We start from the raw sequence: 17,307 nt of genomic DNA, 5'->3' as shown, positions 1-17,307 counted from the left end.
GAGGGAAAAAATGCAACCTTCACAAGTAAAATCAAAAGATGCTGTGCTTTGCTAGGAAGGGACTCAAACTGCAGGGAAAATTTAGGAGGCCTGAATGTTTCCATCTGTTGCATGTGTTGTATGAATGGGTTCAGGTTAGTTAGTGTAGTATAGCAATTGGAGAAAAAGGCCTTACACAGTCTATTGCCCTCCACTGCAATTTAAAGACATGAACAAACCAAAACCCCAGTGCCAAACACCCCTAAGTTTTGGTGTGGTGGAGAGTTCAGAATCCAGATCTGAATTTTGCTTGATCCCTACCTCTTATTGGCCAAAGCAAGACTACAGCTCCCAAACATTCCAGACCTATTCCATGCTTGAAATCTGGATCCAGACAGTGAAGCTCCTGACATATCCCTGATGCACTACCGAGTTTTCTGTGTTACTTGCGTCTGTTACTTACACAGACTGATTTCTCCTATTATTCAATTAGTTCATAAATTTCAATTAGGCCCAGTGCCCGGCTGTCCCCATTCTCCCCCCCACCCCCCACCCCAATTGCTCGAGGCCATAGACATCCAATCACAAGCTTATTTCATTTTGAACTACAGACATCCAATCACAAGCTCATTTCATTCTGTCTAGTGGCCATTGTTAAGGTTGAAATAATGGACTAAAAGGGTGGTGAGCCAGAGACGGGGATCTGCTCCTCTCTCTGACACACATAGAACAGTTTTACTAGATGTCCCAAGCATTCATAGCTCATCATCTTTCAAAGCCTGACACAAAGCCCACTGAAATCAACAGGAGTTTTTCCATGGACTTCAGTGGCCTTTGAATCAGGTCCTCGGTCTCTATGGTAGATTTTTTGCATTGGGGCCTCCTTGTTGTCCTGAGCTATTTATGAGCATCACTTGGCTGGAAGGATATTTTGTACTCTCCCCTACCTTTTCAGATTTATAGCCTCATTTTTGGAATTCACTGAACTTTGACTCCTCTCAGTCTCTGCATTAGGACTCTAGGGATGGCTGAGGCCTTCATATCAGCCAGCCCATCTCTCCTCTTCTGTGGCAAGACCTTTGTTGCCACAGCTGATTCCGTATTTTTGTCCACTGCCACATCTGGGCAGGAAATACCAATTCACCTCAAGGAGAAGACAGTTAATAACACCAAGCCCTTATGTAGTGCTTGAAAACTTCAACCTGCTTCATCAGTTTTAGCTAGTGAAAGCAGAGTTTTGGGGTTTTTTTTAAAGAGGCCTTAGTTGTAAACACCAAAGTTTTACCTGAACCCCAAATAAATGGTCTTGGAAATGAGATCACTGAGAAATGATGGGCTACAGTCACCATGTGTTCCCTTAAGCACAGTCCTCAGCAAGAGGTATAAATTACACATCCTCTTTTAACCCCTCCCTCTAAGCCTGACACCTATTGTTGGTGTAGCAAGCAGGGGCTGACTCAGCCTATAATAGCCTGTTATCCCTTTCCTGACCAAGGTGGGGTTCATATACCCCATCACACCATCTCCTTGCCTGCCATTCCCACTTTCCTCCTCCTAAGCTACTTTCAGATGATTAGCTCAATATTGTCACGATGGCCGAGCTGGCAGATAAATTCTGGTTGACAGAACTTATCCCTCCCACACCTTCTCTAGTGGGACGAACTGATTCATGCCAAAGACCTGCCTGCCACTGATCAGTAAAGAAGCACTCTGCCAGGAGAGAGCTGAAACATTTCAATGTACTGTCTCTGGGCCAGACCCTCCACTGGCATAAATGATGTAGCTCCATTCCCTTGAAAGGGGCCAGGTGGGTTTCTGCCAGCGAGGATCTACCCCCATATATTTTAGTGTTTTGTTGTGCGTGGGAACATCATGACATATGGTTTCTAAAATCAGTGTACAACACGCAATATATGACATATGTAAATGATTCCATTTCATTATGGAGTGTAGGCAATTTTGGGAGGGGCACATGTTTTCCCAACAACAGAAGTTCATTTTAAAAATACCACCTTGCGTACCTATTCGCTAACTGCTTCCTCCCACCCCACTTGGTCCCCCATACGTTTTTATTAACTAACAACAGATGCCAGCATTTTTCCTTAAAAGCAAGAACCAGATCAGTTAACAGACAATATTAGGAGAAGATTAGAGGACAAAATGTGATTAAGACAGTAACTGGGGCTGACTAAAGCCAGAAAACTCATGGCTGAAATGTTAAATCATGTTACAATTGACTTTGTCATGGGCTGCTTATTTACCAGGGTCTGTGAAGGAAGAAGAGAAGGAGGATGGCCTTGAGACTAGAGCATTGGGTTAATAAAATAAACAAACCTAGCTCTTTTCATCAGTGGGTCTCAAAGGACATCAGTATCATTATCCCCATTTTACAAATGGGGAAACTGCAGCACAGGAAGGCAACTGCCCAAGGTCTCCCAGCCAGGAATAGAACTCAGGTCTCCAGGGGCCGAGTCCAGTGTTCTGACCACTAGGCAACACTTCCTACAGCTATGCCACAGATTTCCTATGTGACCCTGGGCAAGTCACAGAGTCTCTCTTTGCACTAGAGGCCGGTTTTGCTGATGCCAGTGAGGACTCTCCATGGTTCTGGGTAGTTAAGGGTGCTAGGAGAGCAACAGATTGATGGAGGATTTGCATATTCCCATAGAAGAGGATTCAGCTAGAGGCTACAGTACGTTTCCCTGTCCTCCAAAGAGGAGGTGTCATATATCCTAGTGTTACAGAGACAGTCCAGTGTTTTCATGCGATGCCTCGATGTCCCAAGAACTTTTTGGGACACCCAAAAGGTCCCAGCTTTTCCATTTCATCAGTCAAAGCATTTGATTTCTTTAGATTTGTACAAGAAGTACTACTACAGTGAGTAGAACAAAGTGAAACAAGCAGTCACTGCTAGCAACGGTGTTTGGGGGTGAAGAGAAAAGTCAAAGGAGGGTGGACACTCCTCCAGCTGTAATTTTGACCCGAGCCAGCGTTAACGGGCCTCACTCAGTGCTCCAGAACAACCTCGTTGAGAGAGTGAGTTACTACGGGAAATCCTCCAGGCTGAGGAATATGCCCATGTAACTACTGAGTCAGAAGACAGCAGCAGCAACACCCACACTCGTTTAAAAATATAAATATGTACCTGCGTCTCTTGTCTGGGTATTCATGACCCTAAAAGTGGCACCACAGAAGTGACCCAGATCTTAATTATAAAACTATGGTCACCTTCTTTTTAGGAGGCTCCTGGGAGCAGCTACAGCTAGCAGATTCTCTAGACCAGAGGTTCTCAAACTTCATTGCACCGTGACCCCCTTCTGACAACAAAAGTAATTACATGACTCCGGAGGGGATGGGGGGAGAAATGAAGCCTGAGCCCCCTTTGGATGCGGGGCCAAAGTCCAAGGGCTTCAGCCACAGGCAGGGGCCTGTACTCTGAGCCTCGCCACCCAGAGCTGACACCCTCAGGCTTTGTGGCCCCAGGCAGTGGGGCTCGGGCTTTGTCCCGGGCCCCAGCCAGTCTAACATCAGCTCTGGTGACCCCATTAAAACAGGTTCGCAACCCACTTTGGGGTCCCGACCCACAGTTTGAGAACCGCTGCTCTAGACTATCTATCGGGGGTTTATCTACACTGAAAATGCTGCAGTGGCACAGCTGCATCACTGTAGCACTTCAGTGAAGACACTAGCTACACCAGGGGGGAGGGATTCTCCTGTCAGCGTAGGCAATCAGCCTCCCGGACAGGTGGTAGCTAGGTCAATGGGAGAATTCTCCCATCAGCGTAGCACTGTCTACACCAGGGGTTAGGTCATTTTAATTGCATTGCTGGGGGAGGGGATTTTTCACAGCCTTGAGTGACCTAACTTATACTGACCTAATTTCCTAATGTAGACCAAGCCTGGAGGCTGGTTTGGGATGGCCATTATTACAGGCATGGCTGTAGCACTCCTATTATTAACCCTGCCCAACATTTCCTGTTATAAGACTGTGTTGTCAGTTGCTTATAACTGTGCCAAACATTACCTATTTGAGCTGAAGTTTTCCATACCCGGAGTTTGCCTCAAGCAAAATATTTTTGAAACACGTGAAAGGGATTTTTTGCCGGGGGGTCTAGCAACCTTCATCTTGGCACACACTGGGGGTACAACACTTCCAGAGCACCTTCTCACAGGCAGGCCTGGCTCTGCAGCAGCCCTGCTGTAGTTTCCCCCTTCTCATAGGTCCTCAAAAATTCCACCACCTCGTATAGCTGCTGCAGCCACTTGGCCCTCTAGCTAAATCAGTTGTAAAAAACAAAAGTTCACCCCTTGCAAGGTAGCAGGGTTCCTTAGCACAAAAACCAAACACAAAACACACAGTGTCTTTGTTCCTATCTCAAGCTGGGCCCAGCACCTCCTTCCTAAGGAGTCTATCTTCTCTAGTTCTTCTGCCCACCCTCTAGGCTCAGCTTTCACCCTGCCCAGGGTATTTACATCTCTCCTCTCAGCCTCTCCTTGGATCCTCTGGATTAGTCCCTAATCTTTCCTGAGCAGCCATGCCCCAGCTTGCCTACCTGGAGTCTTCCACAGGCCTCTATCTGCATAGTGCTCTTCTCAGAACCTCCTCCCCTTTTCTCTCCAGGCAGCTATCATGTGAGGCCTTCTCCTTCTCTAACTCAGGGGCCTGACTGAGTCACATGATCTTCTTCATTTCCCTGCCCTGGGATGAGAGTTGTTTGTGTCATAGGTGGGCTGAGACCCATCTCCCTTGACAGGGCCAGCCAGCCTGAGACATGGCATTTCCAAACTTCCGAGTGCTTGACTTTGCAACCTCAGTAATGTTCTTTTATTGTATTTTTTTAGTGTGGGACAGCTGGCCCTGCCCTGAACCACTTACATTCTAGAAAGACAGACCCAGAAAGGGGTACAACACACAAGCAATGTGCCCAAGCTGAAGATGGCATGGGCATTGCCTGAAAAACCCAACGTGGTGTGCTGGGTTGCCAAAGTCTCCATGTATCCCCCTTGCACAGTACCTCCACAGGGCTTGAACTGGTTGGAGGTCCTCCCTCAGGCCCTCCTCTCTGGGATGAATTTTACCCAAATAGGTTAAAACATTTCTGACAATGTCTTTAAAACATCTCGTAGGGATTGCCAGACTGGATCAGAGCCGAGGTCTGTCTAGTCCAGTACCCGGTCTCTGACAGCGACCACCATCAGGTGCTTCAGAGGAAGGTGCAAGAAACTTTGTATTTAGGCAGATGTGGGCTAAACCAAGCACCAAGAGCTCATGTGGCTGTTTCACAGCCCAGAAGTAGTGCGGGCATTTGCAGAAGGGCCAAACAAACACCAAAACATCAGTAAAAAAATATACAGTCAAAGTATATACAGCATTCAGTGGGGGAGCAGGGATGCTTGTTATCATATGATCTGCTCCCCAAACAAGGCTGTTCAGGGCAGGGCCCCCGGGGGAATGTGCAGTGGAGCATATGTTATGTTGTTTTGAAAAAAGAAGCAAGTGCCCCCAGCTAGGGCATGAGGCAGATGGTGGGGTATGCACTCGGCAGCTTGGGGACAGGCTGACATTGTTGCCTTTCCATCAGGGCTGTGGTGCATGGGCCAGGGTCGGATTCGGTCCCCTGAGTACTCCTGTCTGCAGCTCTACATCCTCCTCCCCCTTGGCTGCTGCAGCACAGCAGAGAGCAGGACATAGCCACTTAGCATCTTGTGGGAATATTCTGCATTAAAAAACCTTTGTCCTGTTGTTCCCTCTCCTCCCACTCTTTGCCCCACACAAATGCATTCCAGGGCCACCTGTATTTTTTTTTTTTTTGACAAGCAAACATACACAATTATGTGCACTTCCTAGTGTACCAGAGAAAAGCAGAGCAGGCTCTCTAGAAGCACAGGCTGACCCAGAATACAAATCAGCATCCTGGTCCTCAGGAGAGACTTAAGCAAAGAGCCAAAGGAAGAAAGGAAAAGGGCAAAAGGAAAAATCAAAACTGCAGTTAAAACACATGGCAGAAAGTAGAGGAGTGGAGTGAATTTCCCACAGATTTTTTGCAGCCTTAACTAGCCATACTGAGTCTCATAAACATAAAGGGAAGGGTAACCACCTTTCTGTATACAGTGCTATAAAATCCCTCCTGACCAGAGGCAACATCCTGTTACCTGTAAAGGGTTAAGAAGCTCAGCTAACCTGGCTGGCACCTGACCCAAAGGACCAATAAGGGAACAAGTTACTTTCAAATCTTGGGGCGGGGGAAAGGCTTTTGTTTGTGCTCTTTGTTTACATGTTTGTTCTCTCTTGGGACTGAGAGAGGCCAGACAGAAATCCATTTTCTCCAACCCATCCTAATCCAAGTCTCCAATATTGCAACCGGTATAGGTAAGCCAGGCGTGGCGGATTAGTTTATCTTTTGTTTTATGTGAATTTTCCCTGTGTTAAGAGGGAGGTTTATTCCTGTTTTCTGTAACTTTAAGGTTTTGACCAGAGGGGGATCCTCTGTGTTTTGAATCTGAATACCCTGTAAAGTATTTTCCATCCTGATTTTACAGACATGATTCTTTTACCTTTTCTTTAATTAAAATTCTTCTTTTAAGAACCTGATTGATTTTTCATTGTTCTTAAGATCCAAGGGTTTGGGTCTGTGTTCACCTGTACAAATTGGTGAGGATTATTATCAAGCCTTCCCCAGGAAAGGGGGTGCAGGACTTGGGGGCATATTTTGTGGAAAGACGTCTCCAAGTGGTCTCTTTCCCTGTTCTTTGGTTAAAACGCTTGGTGGTGGCAGCATACGGTTCAAGGACAAGGCAAAGTTTGTACCTTGGGGAAGTTTTTAACCTAAGCTGGTAAGAATAAGCTTAGGGGGTCTTTCATGCGGGTCCCCACATCTGTACCCTAGAGATCAGAGTGAGGAAGGAACCCTGACACTGAGCATCAGCATTTGTGCCATGTGCTAACTAACCTGTACTCTCCAAGCATCGTCCTTGGGCTGGTAGCAGCATTTCATAGAATCATAGACTATCAGGGTTGGAAGGGACCTCAGGAGGTCATCTAGTCCAACCCCCTGCTCAAAGCAGGGCCAACCCCAACTAAATCATCCCAGCCAAGGCTTTGTCAAGCTGGGCCCTCCTTGGAACCCCCCCTCAGGTAGTTGAAGGCTGCTATCAAATCCCCCCTCACTCTTCTCTTCTGCAGACTAAATAAGCACAGTCCCTCAGCCTGTTTTCATAAGTCATGTGCCCCAGCCCCCTAATCATTTTTGTTGCCCTCTGCTGGACTGTCTCCAATTTGTCCACATCCCTTCTGTAGTGGGGGGCCCAAAACGGAACGCAGTACTCCAGATATGGCCTCACCAGTGCCAAATAGAGGGGAATAATCACTTCCCTCGATCTGCTGGCAATGCTCCTACTAATGCAGCCCAATATGCTGTTATCCTTCTTAGCAACAAAGGCACACTGTTGACTCATATCCAGCTTCTTGTCCACTGTAATCCCCAGGTCCTTTTCTGCAGAATTGCTGCTTAGCCAGCCGGTCCCCAGCCTTTTGCAGTGCATGGGATTCTTCCATCCTAAGTGCAGGACTCTGCACTTGTCCTTGTTGAACCTCATCAGATTTCTTTTGGCCCAATCTTCCAATTTGTCTCGGTCATTCTGGACCATATCCCTTCCCTCCAGCATATCTACCTCTCCCCGCAATTTAGTGTCATCTGCGAACGTGCTGAGGATTCAATCCATCCCATCATCCAGATTATTAATGAAGATGTTGAACAAAACCGGCCCCAGGACTGACCTCTGGAGCACTCCGCTTGATACCAGCTGCCAACTAGACATTAAGCTGTTGATCACTACCTGTTGAGCCCAACCATCTAGCCAGCTTTCTATCCACCTTATAGTCCATTCATCCAATCCATACTTCTTTAAATTGCTGGCAAGAATACTGTGGGAGACCGTATCAAAAGCTTTGCTAACATCAAGATATATCACGTCCACCACTTTCCCCGTATCCACAGAGTCAGTTATCACATCATAGAAGGCAATCAGGTTGGTCAGGCATGACTTGCCCTTGGTGAATCCATGTTGACTGTTCCTGATCACCTTCCTCTTCTCCAAGTGCTTAAAAATGGATTCCTTGAGGACCTGCTCCATGATTTTTCCAGGGGTGAGGCTGACCAGTCTGTAGTTCCCCGGGATTCTCCTTCTTCCCTTTTTTAAAGATGGGCACTATATTTGCCTTTTTCCAATAGTCCGGGACCTCCCCCAGTCACCACGAGTTTTCAAAGATAATGGCCAATGGCAGCTAGGTCCCTCAGCACCCTCGGACGCAGCACATCCAGCCCCATGGACTTGTGCTCGTCCAGCTTTTCTAAATAGTCCTTAACCTGTTCTTTTACCACGGAGGGCTGCTCACCTCCTCCCCATACTGTGCTGCCCAGTGCAGCAGTCTGGGAGTTGACCTTGTCTGTGAAGACTGAGGAGAAAAAAGCATTGAGTACTTCAGCTTTTTCCATACCATCTGTCACTAGGTTGTCTCCCCCATTCAGTAAGGGTCTCACACTTTCCCTAACCTCCTTCTTGTTGCTAACATACCTGTAGAAACCTTTCTTGTTACCCTTCACCCTTCACATCCCTTGCTAGCTGCAACTCTAATTACCTTCCTGATTACACCCCTGCATGCTTGAGCAATATTTTTATACTCCTCCCTAGTCATCTGTCCAAGTTTCCACTTCTTGTAAGCTCCTTTTTGTGTTTAAGCTCACTGAAGATTTCTCTGGTAAGCCAAACTGGTTGCCTGCCATATTTTCTATTCTTTCTGCACATCGGGATGGTTTGTTCCTGCACCCTCAATAAGGTTTCTTTAAAATACAGCCAGCTCTCCTAGACTCCTTTCCCCCTCATATTAGCCTCCCATGAGATCCTGCCCATCAGTTCCTGAGGGTGTCAAAGTCTGCTTTTCTGAAGTCCAGGGTCCATATTCTGCTGCTTTCCTTTCTTCCTTTTGTCAGGATCCTGAACTCAGCCATCTCATGGTCACTGCTGCCCAGGTTGCCACCCACTTCTACTTCCCCTACCAATTCCTCCCTGTTCGTGAGCAGCAGGTCAAGAGGAGCATGGCCCCTAGTTGGTTCCTCCAGCACTTGCACCAGGAAGTTGTCCCCAACACCCTCCAAAAACTTCCTGGATTGTCTGTGCACTGCTGTATTGCTCTCCCAGCAGATGTCAGGGGGATTGAAGTCCCCCATGAGAACCGGGGCCTGTGATCTGGAAACATCTGTTAGTTGTCCGAAGAAAGCCTGGGGCCTACAGAGTTAACAGCCTGAGCCTTTACTGCTGGAGCTAAAAGGCCACGCTCCTGAACTAAAGTCCATTCAAATCAATGAGACGTTCTACTGACTTCAGCAGTCTTTGATCAGGCCTGAAGTTGTAGCCATCTCATAAACCTCTTATGTGGACTCGCCACTAGTGGGAGACAAAGAGCCACACTCTTCTAGCATGGGTGATGCTGGCTCGGGGCTAGTGCGGATGTGTAAGTCTGGGGATGGTACAAGGATTCCTCCTCTGCCACAGTTTCAGTTCCTGCTCCCTCCTGAGCACAAAGGCTGATTCAAGCGAGGGTAGCTCATAACCCACAAAGGTGCCTGGTGCCTCTGCCCCCTTTCCACACCAGCCAATGGGGATGGCGAGCTGCAGAGGAGCACATGCTGCACCTCTGTAGCAGTGGTCGTGCCCCTCCTGCTTCCCTTAAGCAGGGACTCCGGAAGCACGATGTCCCTCTATCCCAGCATAGGCCCAGGGCTTTAAAGGGAAAATTGAGCTCTCCTCCATGTGGGCTGGAGCTCACTGCAGGATCAGGGGCTTTAGTTTTTAGGACATGCCAAACACTCACATGAGGAGACATTTTATCCCCAGCTCAGCACATTGCAGTGTTTCCTGGTGCTATCATTAGGGTGATCAGATGTCCCCATTTTATAGGGACAGTCCCGATTTTTGGGTCTTTTTCTTATATAGGCTCCTATTACCCCCCACTCCCTGTCCCGATTTTTCACATTTGCTGCCTGGTCACCCTAGCTATCATCTTTCTTCTCCATTGCTGACAATTGAAGCAAGCTCTATTCAATCCAGATTTTTGCAGCACTGAAGCTCCAGCTGCAGTTGTTTTTGGTTTTGCTTTTATTTTTTCTCCCCTGCATAGCTTCTGATTAGTCTGGCTGGAAATCATTATCTCTCCTTTGGCTGAGATAGTTTGGATTTGAAAACTTTAGCCTTTCAGGAGCAGGAGACACACAACGAACTTGGAGCTGACCTTTTACAAGGGGAGATCATTAAAACTGCTTAGCTTCCAGAGCCCTAGCTGGTTTGGCCTGGTGAACTGAGTGGGCTCTTTTCAATCAGACTCTCACTTCCAGCTGTCTTTCCTTAGGGGCCATGTGTACAGCAACGACTGTTTTTCTGGGTGAGTTTCTGAGTCGCTCTCCTACCTAGAATGCCTGCGGGTATATTTTCACACAACAGCTGAAATCTCATACTCCATGCTGTTACCTAGGTCTGTGGTGGAAATGTGGCTCTCATCTCAAATGCTTTCATTCTGCAGACAACGTTGTCAGAGCCAGCTACTCTCACACAGAGTAAGCCCACTGAAGCCGCTGGAGGTACCGCAGGGATGAATTTGACCTACAATGCTGGCTGAGAGAGGATTACTGTAATGGGAGAGGCCTGTTGTCTAGTGAATTCAACATAGGACTGAGCATCGGGAATCCTGTGCACAAAGCTGGGAAAGGTGAATTCCCCTTTCAGACCTGGAGTGGGTGTCAGTGTGATATTTTCCAGGGTGATTATAGGTGTAATTCACTTTAGTCCAGAGCAAGGAGTCCTTACATCACAAATAAGTCTAGAGAAAGTTATCTTCCTAGCCGTAGAGGAGGAAAGGCCTGAGGACTCAGACATTGTTGGTAATGCCAGATAGAAACTATCACAGGGCCTGAATAAATGTTGTGGGCCGAATCCTCAGCTGGTATAAACCAAGGTAGTAACATTGAAGTCAACGGAGATAGGCCAGTAGACACCAGTTGCGGATCTGGCTGGGTATTTCCAGTCCCCAATTCTACTTTTAAACCTACCCCTCTTATATTTCTTCATTCCATCGCAGAAAGCCTCAAAGACTCAAAAAGCATGATGTGCATAGGGGATTTTCTAGCACAAATAGGGCACCCCAAAGACTTTCCTTGAATTTGTGGGTGTAGCCCAGACCCTTCACAGAGTGTTTTTGTAGCTGAGTCTCCATTACTTTTACGGCAGTAAAAAAGCAATAGGAAGAAAATCATTTGTTCCACTGAAGTGTGTGAGCACTGACATAAGGCAACAAATCTTTCAGAGCTGTGCTTAAAGTGCAGAATTATATGTGACTACATATTCATCTCATTTTTTTAGAAAGTATATTTACCCAATAAAATGGTGCTAAATGGAATCATTATAGTCTGTTGCATATATATATAATTCCAATCATTATAGTCTGTTGCATAAATATATATATATATATTTAGCCTAGGGAATTGGAATTAGCCTCTGTGAAGCTTCCAGGACACTAGCAACCACAGAGCAATATTATTCTTATTGAATGAAGCCTTGTTGAAAGTTGAAACTCTATAAATATTTAAATAAACAATTTTTAGGTAAGCCAGGCTAGCCCCAGTCATTGTAAACATTAAGCAGAATCTACATTAGCGGGTAAAAGGCTTTGAGTTCACAGTGAGATGCAGTAAATGAGCTGTTTTATTGTCTAAAGGAGGATTGGTTAGCAAGATAAATGTAGTTGGTAAAGTTGTTCTGTTTAATGGTAAATAGCACTTAGGTTGTTTTTCAGAAGGAATTTCCTTTCTTCGTACAGACTTCTCTATATAAAAATCAGTTTTCTCCACCAATTATCATACGAGTGGGATTGTGACCCTGCACATTTAGGCCCAGATATTCCTCAAAGTATTTAGGCTCCTAACCAGCATTGCCAATTTTGGATGGATGAATTCCTAGAGGTTTTATCACATGACATAATCTTTCATTAAAGATTAATCTTTCATTCCTGGAGGTTCCTGGACAATCCTGGAGGATTGGCAACTCTATTCCTAACTTCCACTAAAGTATGTGTGTGTGAAAGCAATGGAACTCAGGAGCTTAAATACCTTTGAGGCATATCTGGGCCTTAGTTTTCTGGGTATATGACTAAAATGGCCCCATGGGGCCAGAGTTTCACAAGTGCTCAACCTGTCTCTTTTGAAAATCTGGCCATGAGTTTTATAATCAGTGCTTCTGCGAACTGAGCTCTTTTCAAAACGTGGCCCTGATTGTAGGTGGTGAACACCTGAAATTCTGGCCCTTAAGGCACAACCCGCTATAGGAGACACACTGCTCCAGTGGAAGCTCCTGAAATAGTTGGGCCTGATTCTCCATTGCCCTGTCCCTTGTGCAATCATTAGTGCAAAGGGAGTGCAAACCACTAGTATTCTACACTCATTATACACAGGTGAATGAAATGTGTAAGTTACTTCACCCCTTTAACGCTCACTCCCCTCTCACTCTCTGAGAATGCTGGAAGCCATTGTGTCTCCCTGGGGCACTATGCACACACTTTCTCAGTGTTGGGCAATTCCAGGCTCCATGGGGAAAATTTGTGGTGGGGAGTGGGCAAGGCAGACCTGCTGTCCTTAGCCCTTGGAGGAGAGGTTCCAGCCATTAGCCAGAGAATTCCACCCCCATTCCAGGAGCTGTGATCTGATGGGATTTCTCACTCTTCCCCCATACAGAATTCCCCAGCAAGTTATTCCAGCTTGGCACTTGGGAAGAGGCTTATGGCTTTACACGTGATTCCACCTGTTCAAGGGATATTTACAGCTGTTTAGCTTAATGATCAATTAAATCGACATGGCAGAGTTTGACCACTTTTCATCATCTTTCTAAATTGAAAATCCAATACACCACTTTCAGACTGCATCTGGGAAAGGAAAATCTACACAGATGCAAGAAGTGACAGCCCAGGTGCAAGGAAGAGACTTCAAAAACCAGCTCATCTAATTCACCATTGTAGTATGCTAAAAATAATAAATTGTGTGATAAGTAAAATTTAATTTGCCTAATAAGGTTATGTGTGTGTGTGGGAGAAGGGGACACGGAGAATCTATATTTTGTTTCAGGCCCAAGTCCTCTTTTCCATGAATAACGCACGGGTATAATTACAAGAGATAAGTTACATTTAGTGCCTGAAGCAAACAAACCCTGCTGAGTTGCTGTCAGGGAGGTAGCATTTTTTAGTGTCAAACATGCTGAGACTACAAAATGGAAAAAAATTATTCTCACTTCAGTAGGCCCCAAAGGGATTTCTTTTTTTAAAGTACTGCAAGGTGGTTAAGGCTTCCTGTGTCACCGGATGGTCTGAAAATGAGACCCATTGGCATTGAGCTGATAGGGAATCGAGGCTGCAGGAGGTGGGACATTAGCACAATCCAATGGATCCACTGGGATCCACGCTGACCTCAGGGAATCAGCTGAGTTTGGGGCTGTATCCCCTCCTTCTTTGTTTACCTGCTTCTTCTTCTTCATTTACTACAATATTTGTATTCCCATAGCGCAGGGCCAGCCCTAGCCCAAATGGTGCCCCAGGCACCATGGTAATACAAATAATAAGTAATAATAACAACCAGGCAAGCATGGCCACTGTATCACCCTCTGAGAGGGTGCAGTGTATGTGATGTATAGCATTTGATCGACCCTGTTGGTCAGTGCAGGGGGAGGGCCCTAATCATGGTCCTTCTTGCTTCTCATGCTTCCACATGCCCTCTAAGGGTGTACCGCTGGTAACGAAAACCTTGACCTGCAGTACCTGAATTCAGAGAAGTTCAAGGATCTATAGTGCATGCGTGTGACTGTGTGTGCAGTAGAGCCTTCTCCCCATTGTATACCTACTCAGGGCAGGGCACAGTAACGTGTGATTGTAACATGGGCAGATGTACCCATGTTAGTTTTAATCATGCTAGCACAGGTAACAATAGCAGGGTAGATGGGGTGGCACAGGCTAACAACCAGAGTATGTACCCAGGGTCCCTGGAAGCCTTGTACTTGAGTTGCTAACCCATGCTGATGCCTGTGCCACCATGTCTACACTACTGTGGTTACCTGTGAGATTAAAGATAACACGGGTATATCTTCGGTTCATCTCCTTAGCACCTCCATAATGCAAGGGATTACTTTATTCATGAATTGGGCTCAGGATTTTCATCCCATAAAAATAACTGACAGCCTGGCATAGATATAATCCTGCCTCCACATCTAATTGAAGGAAAACAATGCCCATGGGCCACAGAGCAGCCTGCTGAAATCTCTCAATGCAAAATCAACTCAGAAGCAGACATGAAACTTCATTTATCATCTTCTGAAATGTCAGCTTTTTAGGATGAGCCAAACAGTTATTTAAAAAACGCTTTTATATTTGAGATAATCCAATAGAATGAATATTGTTTATCCATAAAGTGACAGATTGTCACAGCATTATGTGGTGTGCATCACAGCGAAATGAAAATTCTGACGCATCTGGAAAGCATGGGTAGGATGCACCATTCATTTCACTGGCAGTATGAAAAATTACCACAGCCTGCTGTAACCCTTACTCTTTAATGCAATCAAACCTCTTGGGAATAGTAACCTCAACTCAATGGAAAGCCACCCAACAGACACATGCCTGTGAAGGTTTTGGTGACGTGACATTTTTTGGAAAATATGATCTTGAATAATCCATTATGGAGAAATATTTGGATTATATGTTGTTGCCCGGGTTTTCCAGCACCAACCTAAATGTACTTCATATCATGTTTGTCCAAGACAGGATGATATTCTGTGTTCATTCAAGCTGGGGTGAAATACACCCCATTTGACTCTGTTCCTAGTTCTGCTATAGACTTCCTGTGTGTCCTTTGGAAAGCTATGTGAATTTCATTGGACCAGATTCTCATCTCAGTAGCAACTCAGAGTTACTCTTGACATGTATTGATGTAACTGAGAACATTTATCCTTCTTGGGCTCCAGTTCCCCATCTGTAAACTTAAGATACAAAACTTCCCTACCTCCTAAGGGTGCTGTGAAGATGGATCCTTTAATGTCTGTGGGGTGCTCAGAATCTGCGGGGAGGAGCATGTTACAAAATCCTGTAAGTAGAAATAAAAGATAAATAAATCCACTGCTAAGGCTGAATACAGGCTGCAGCACTGCTTCCTCTGACTGCTACTGCAGCGTATGGACTGGAATAGCAGCCACTAAAACAGAGGGATTAGCTCACTGGACCTACATAAACCTAGATATTGTGAGCCTGTCCTAACCCCAGTGCCACCTTCTTCAGCATGAAGCCACTTCTGTGGCTGTTCCACCAGCAATCCCCCATCAATGGGTCAAAAGTGGTGCAGGTGCCTTGTGCGGGTCTTGTGCTCTGGGGTGAATTTCATCCAATATGAATATCAAACACATATTAAAGTGGCCCAACAGTTTAAAAAAAATATCTTGTACTGGCAAGTGACATGCCCCTCAATAGTGCAGTGCAAACACATTGATTTAGTAACTACACAGGGACAACCAAGAAGTGCCATCTAAATAAATGTGGAGGTCAAAGAGCACTTTCAAATGGCAATAGCAAATATTGTATTTAAATCCTTTTCTAATTAACTGTTGAAAATGGTAATTCACAAGTTTTCGTCTCACAGCATTGCCAGGGCCTGAGCCAAAGGCCACTGGAGTCAATGAGATTCTTTCCCTAGATTTCCCACAGTCAATGAGCGATATTAGGGAACAGGGACATTGGGGTTGCCTGAGGGGAGCATTGTTGCTTAACTGATACAGGAACTGCAAGACAGAGAGAATGCTGTCCAAAGCTCAAACTGGATTGCAGTGTTAAAATGACCATAGATTTGCTTCTAAATAACAGCTAAGTAACTGCATTAGGTTAGATTCAGATTCCAAAGGAAGCCACTTCGCACAAATTGCAAAAGGCATTATGGAGGCCCTCCACCTTGACTCTATAGTTAGGGCTACCTTCTGACATAGGATTAAAATAGGGCATAAATTCCTGGTTTTCTTTATGGCTATTCACTGTGAAATTTCATACAGTGTTATGTGTCCCTGTATCCTGCTTTATACCCTTTGAATATATATATTCAATATATCTCAATATATATCTCAATCTCAATATATATCTCTCTATCTATTTATATATAAATCTAGCATCATCAGTAACAATTTGAAGAGGGGACTGTCTATTGTTCTAGGTCTCTACAGTGCCTAGCACAATGGGACCTCATTCTCAATCTAAGCACTACTGTAGTAGAAATAATAAATAAGATAGTATAGAGTAGCTGGTGTTTGGAGACAATAAATTGACTCATCTTCAGGAATACTGGCACTCAAACATAGGTTCCTGCAAACATGATTTGAAAAGAATAAATGCCTAATACAAAGAAATGGGAGCCATCCCTATGAGATATAATGGAGGGGGGAAACAAACAAAAACCAAACCCCAAACCTGGGTCAGCAATATTTCTGCTCAGCTGTTTCTAGCTGTATTCCAAATTTCTCTCTGCAGAGAGTTTGTTACGAGATTTTATACTTTACATTTCATGGAGGAATAATCAGACAAGGTGGGTCTGTTTAAGAAATTATTTAAAATCTCTTCTCGGTGGGTTTGTTTTGTTTCCCTAGATCATAACAACAAAAGAGTAAATAAGAGGCTGGTTTGGAGATAGATCATAAAAGATTTGTTTAGTATCACCTCTTGAGGAACCATTTGTGCCGTTCACTCACCAGATGAAATAAGTAGCATGATGTGAAAAGATGTCAAAACCTGATTTTTGCAAAAAGGGCTCATTTACTAGCAGTTCATTCTGCACTGCAAAAGGGGAGCATGATCTGTGCCAAAGGCATGTTCTTTTCCAAAGGCTAAGAAGTTGCAGTAATAGCTGTGCTGTTGCCAGGATCCCAGAAACCTTTGATCAGAACTGAAGTAGAAATGTGTGTGTGCGTGAGGGGGGTGGGGGGGTTCCTTTGAAAACTATTTCACCCACCCCTCCCCACACGTATGCATGGAAGTAAATATACAGCCTACCCTGATAATGGGAACCTGGGAGTCAAGAAGAAGATTCCACATCCTTTAGCCTGGAGAAAAGGGAAGGGGAGCTCTATTTCCAGCCTGGGGGAGATTAGTGAAGGGAAGGAGATTCTACCTCTTCCTACCTTGAGAGGGGGCTAGGAGGCAGGGGAGAGGTAGGCCTGCGGGGAGGAGGGAGAAGGGGAGAGAGCTCTGGCTTCCCAGTTCTGGGA

The 17,307-nt window shown here is 45.4% G+C and overlaps 1 long non-coding RNA gene across 1 annotated transcript; it reads left to right on the top strand.

Moving 5' to 3' along the window:
• Positions 1 to 6,236: 6,236 nt before the first annotated feature.
• On the top strand, positions 6,237 to 13,070 carry LOC122464865. The gene is made up of 3 exons (XR_006289262.1): positions 6,237 to 6,349; positions 10,556 to 10,741; positions 12,759 to 13,070. It is a non-coding gene; the product is annotated as an uncharacterized LOC122464865 (long non-coding RNA).
• The last annotated feature ends 4,237 nt before the right edge of the window (positions 13,071 to 17,307 follow it).

This window comes from Chelonia mydas, chromosome 3 (assembly GCF_015237465.2).
Source record: "Chelonia mydas isolate rCheMyd1 chromosome 3, rCheMyd1.pri.v2, whole genome shotgun sequence".
Lineage (NCBI taxonomy): Eukaryota > Metazoa > Chordata > Testudines > Cheloniidae > Chelonia > Chelonia mydas.
Note: the sequence above shows the minus strand (reverse complement) of the source record. Positions and strands in the feature narration are given on the sequence as shown.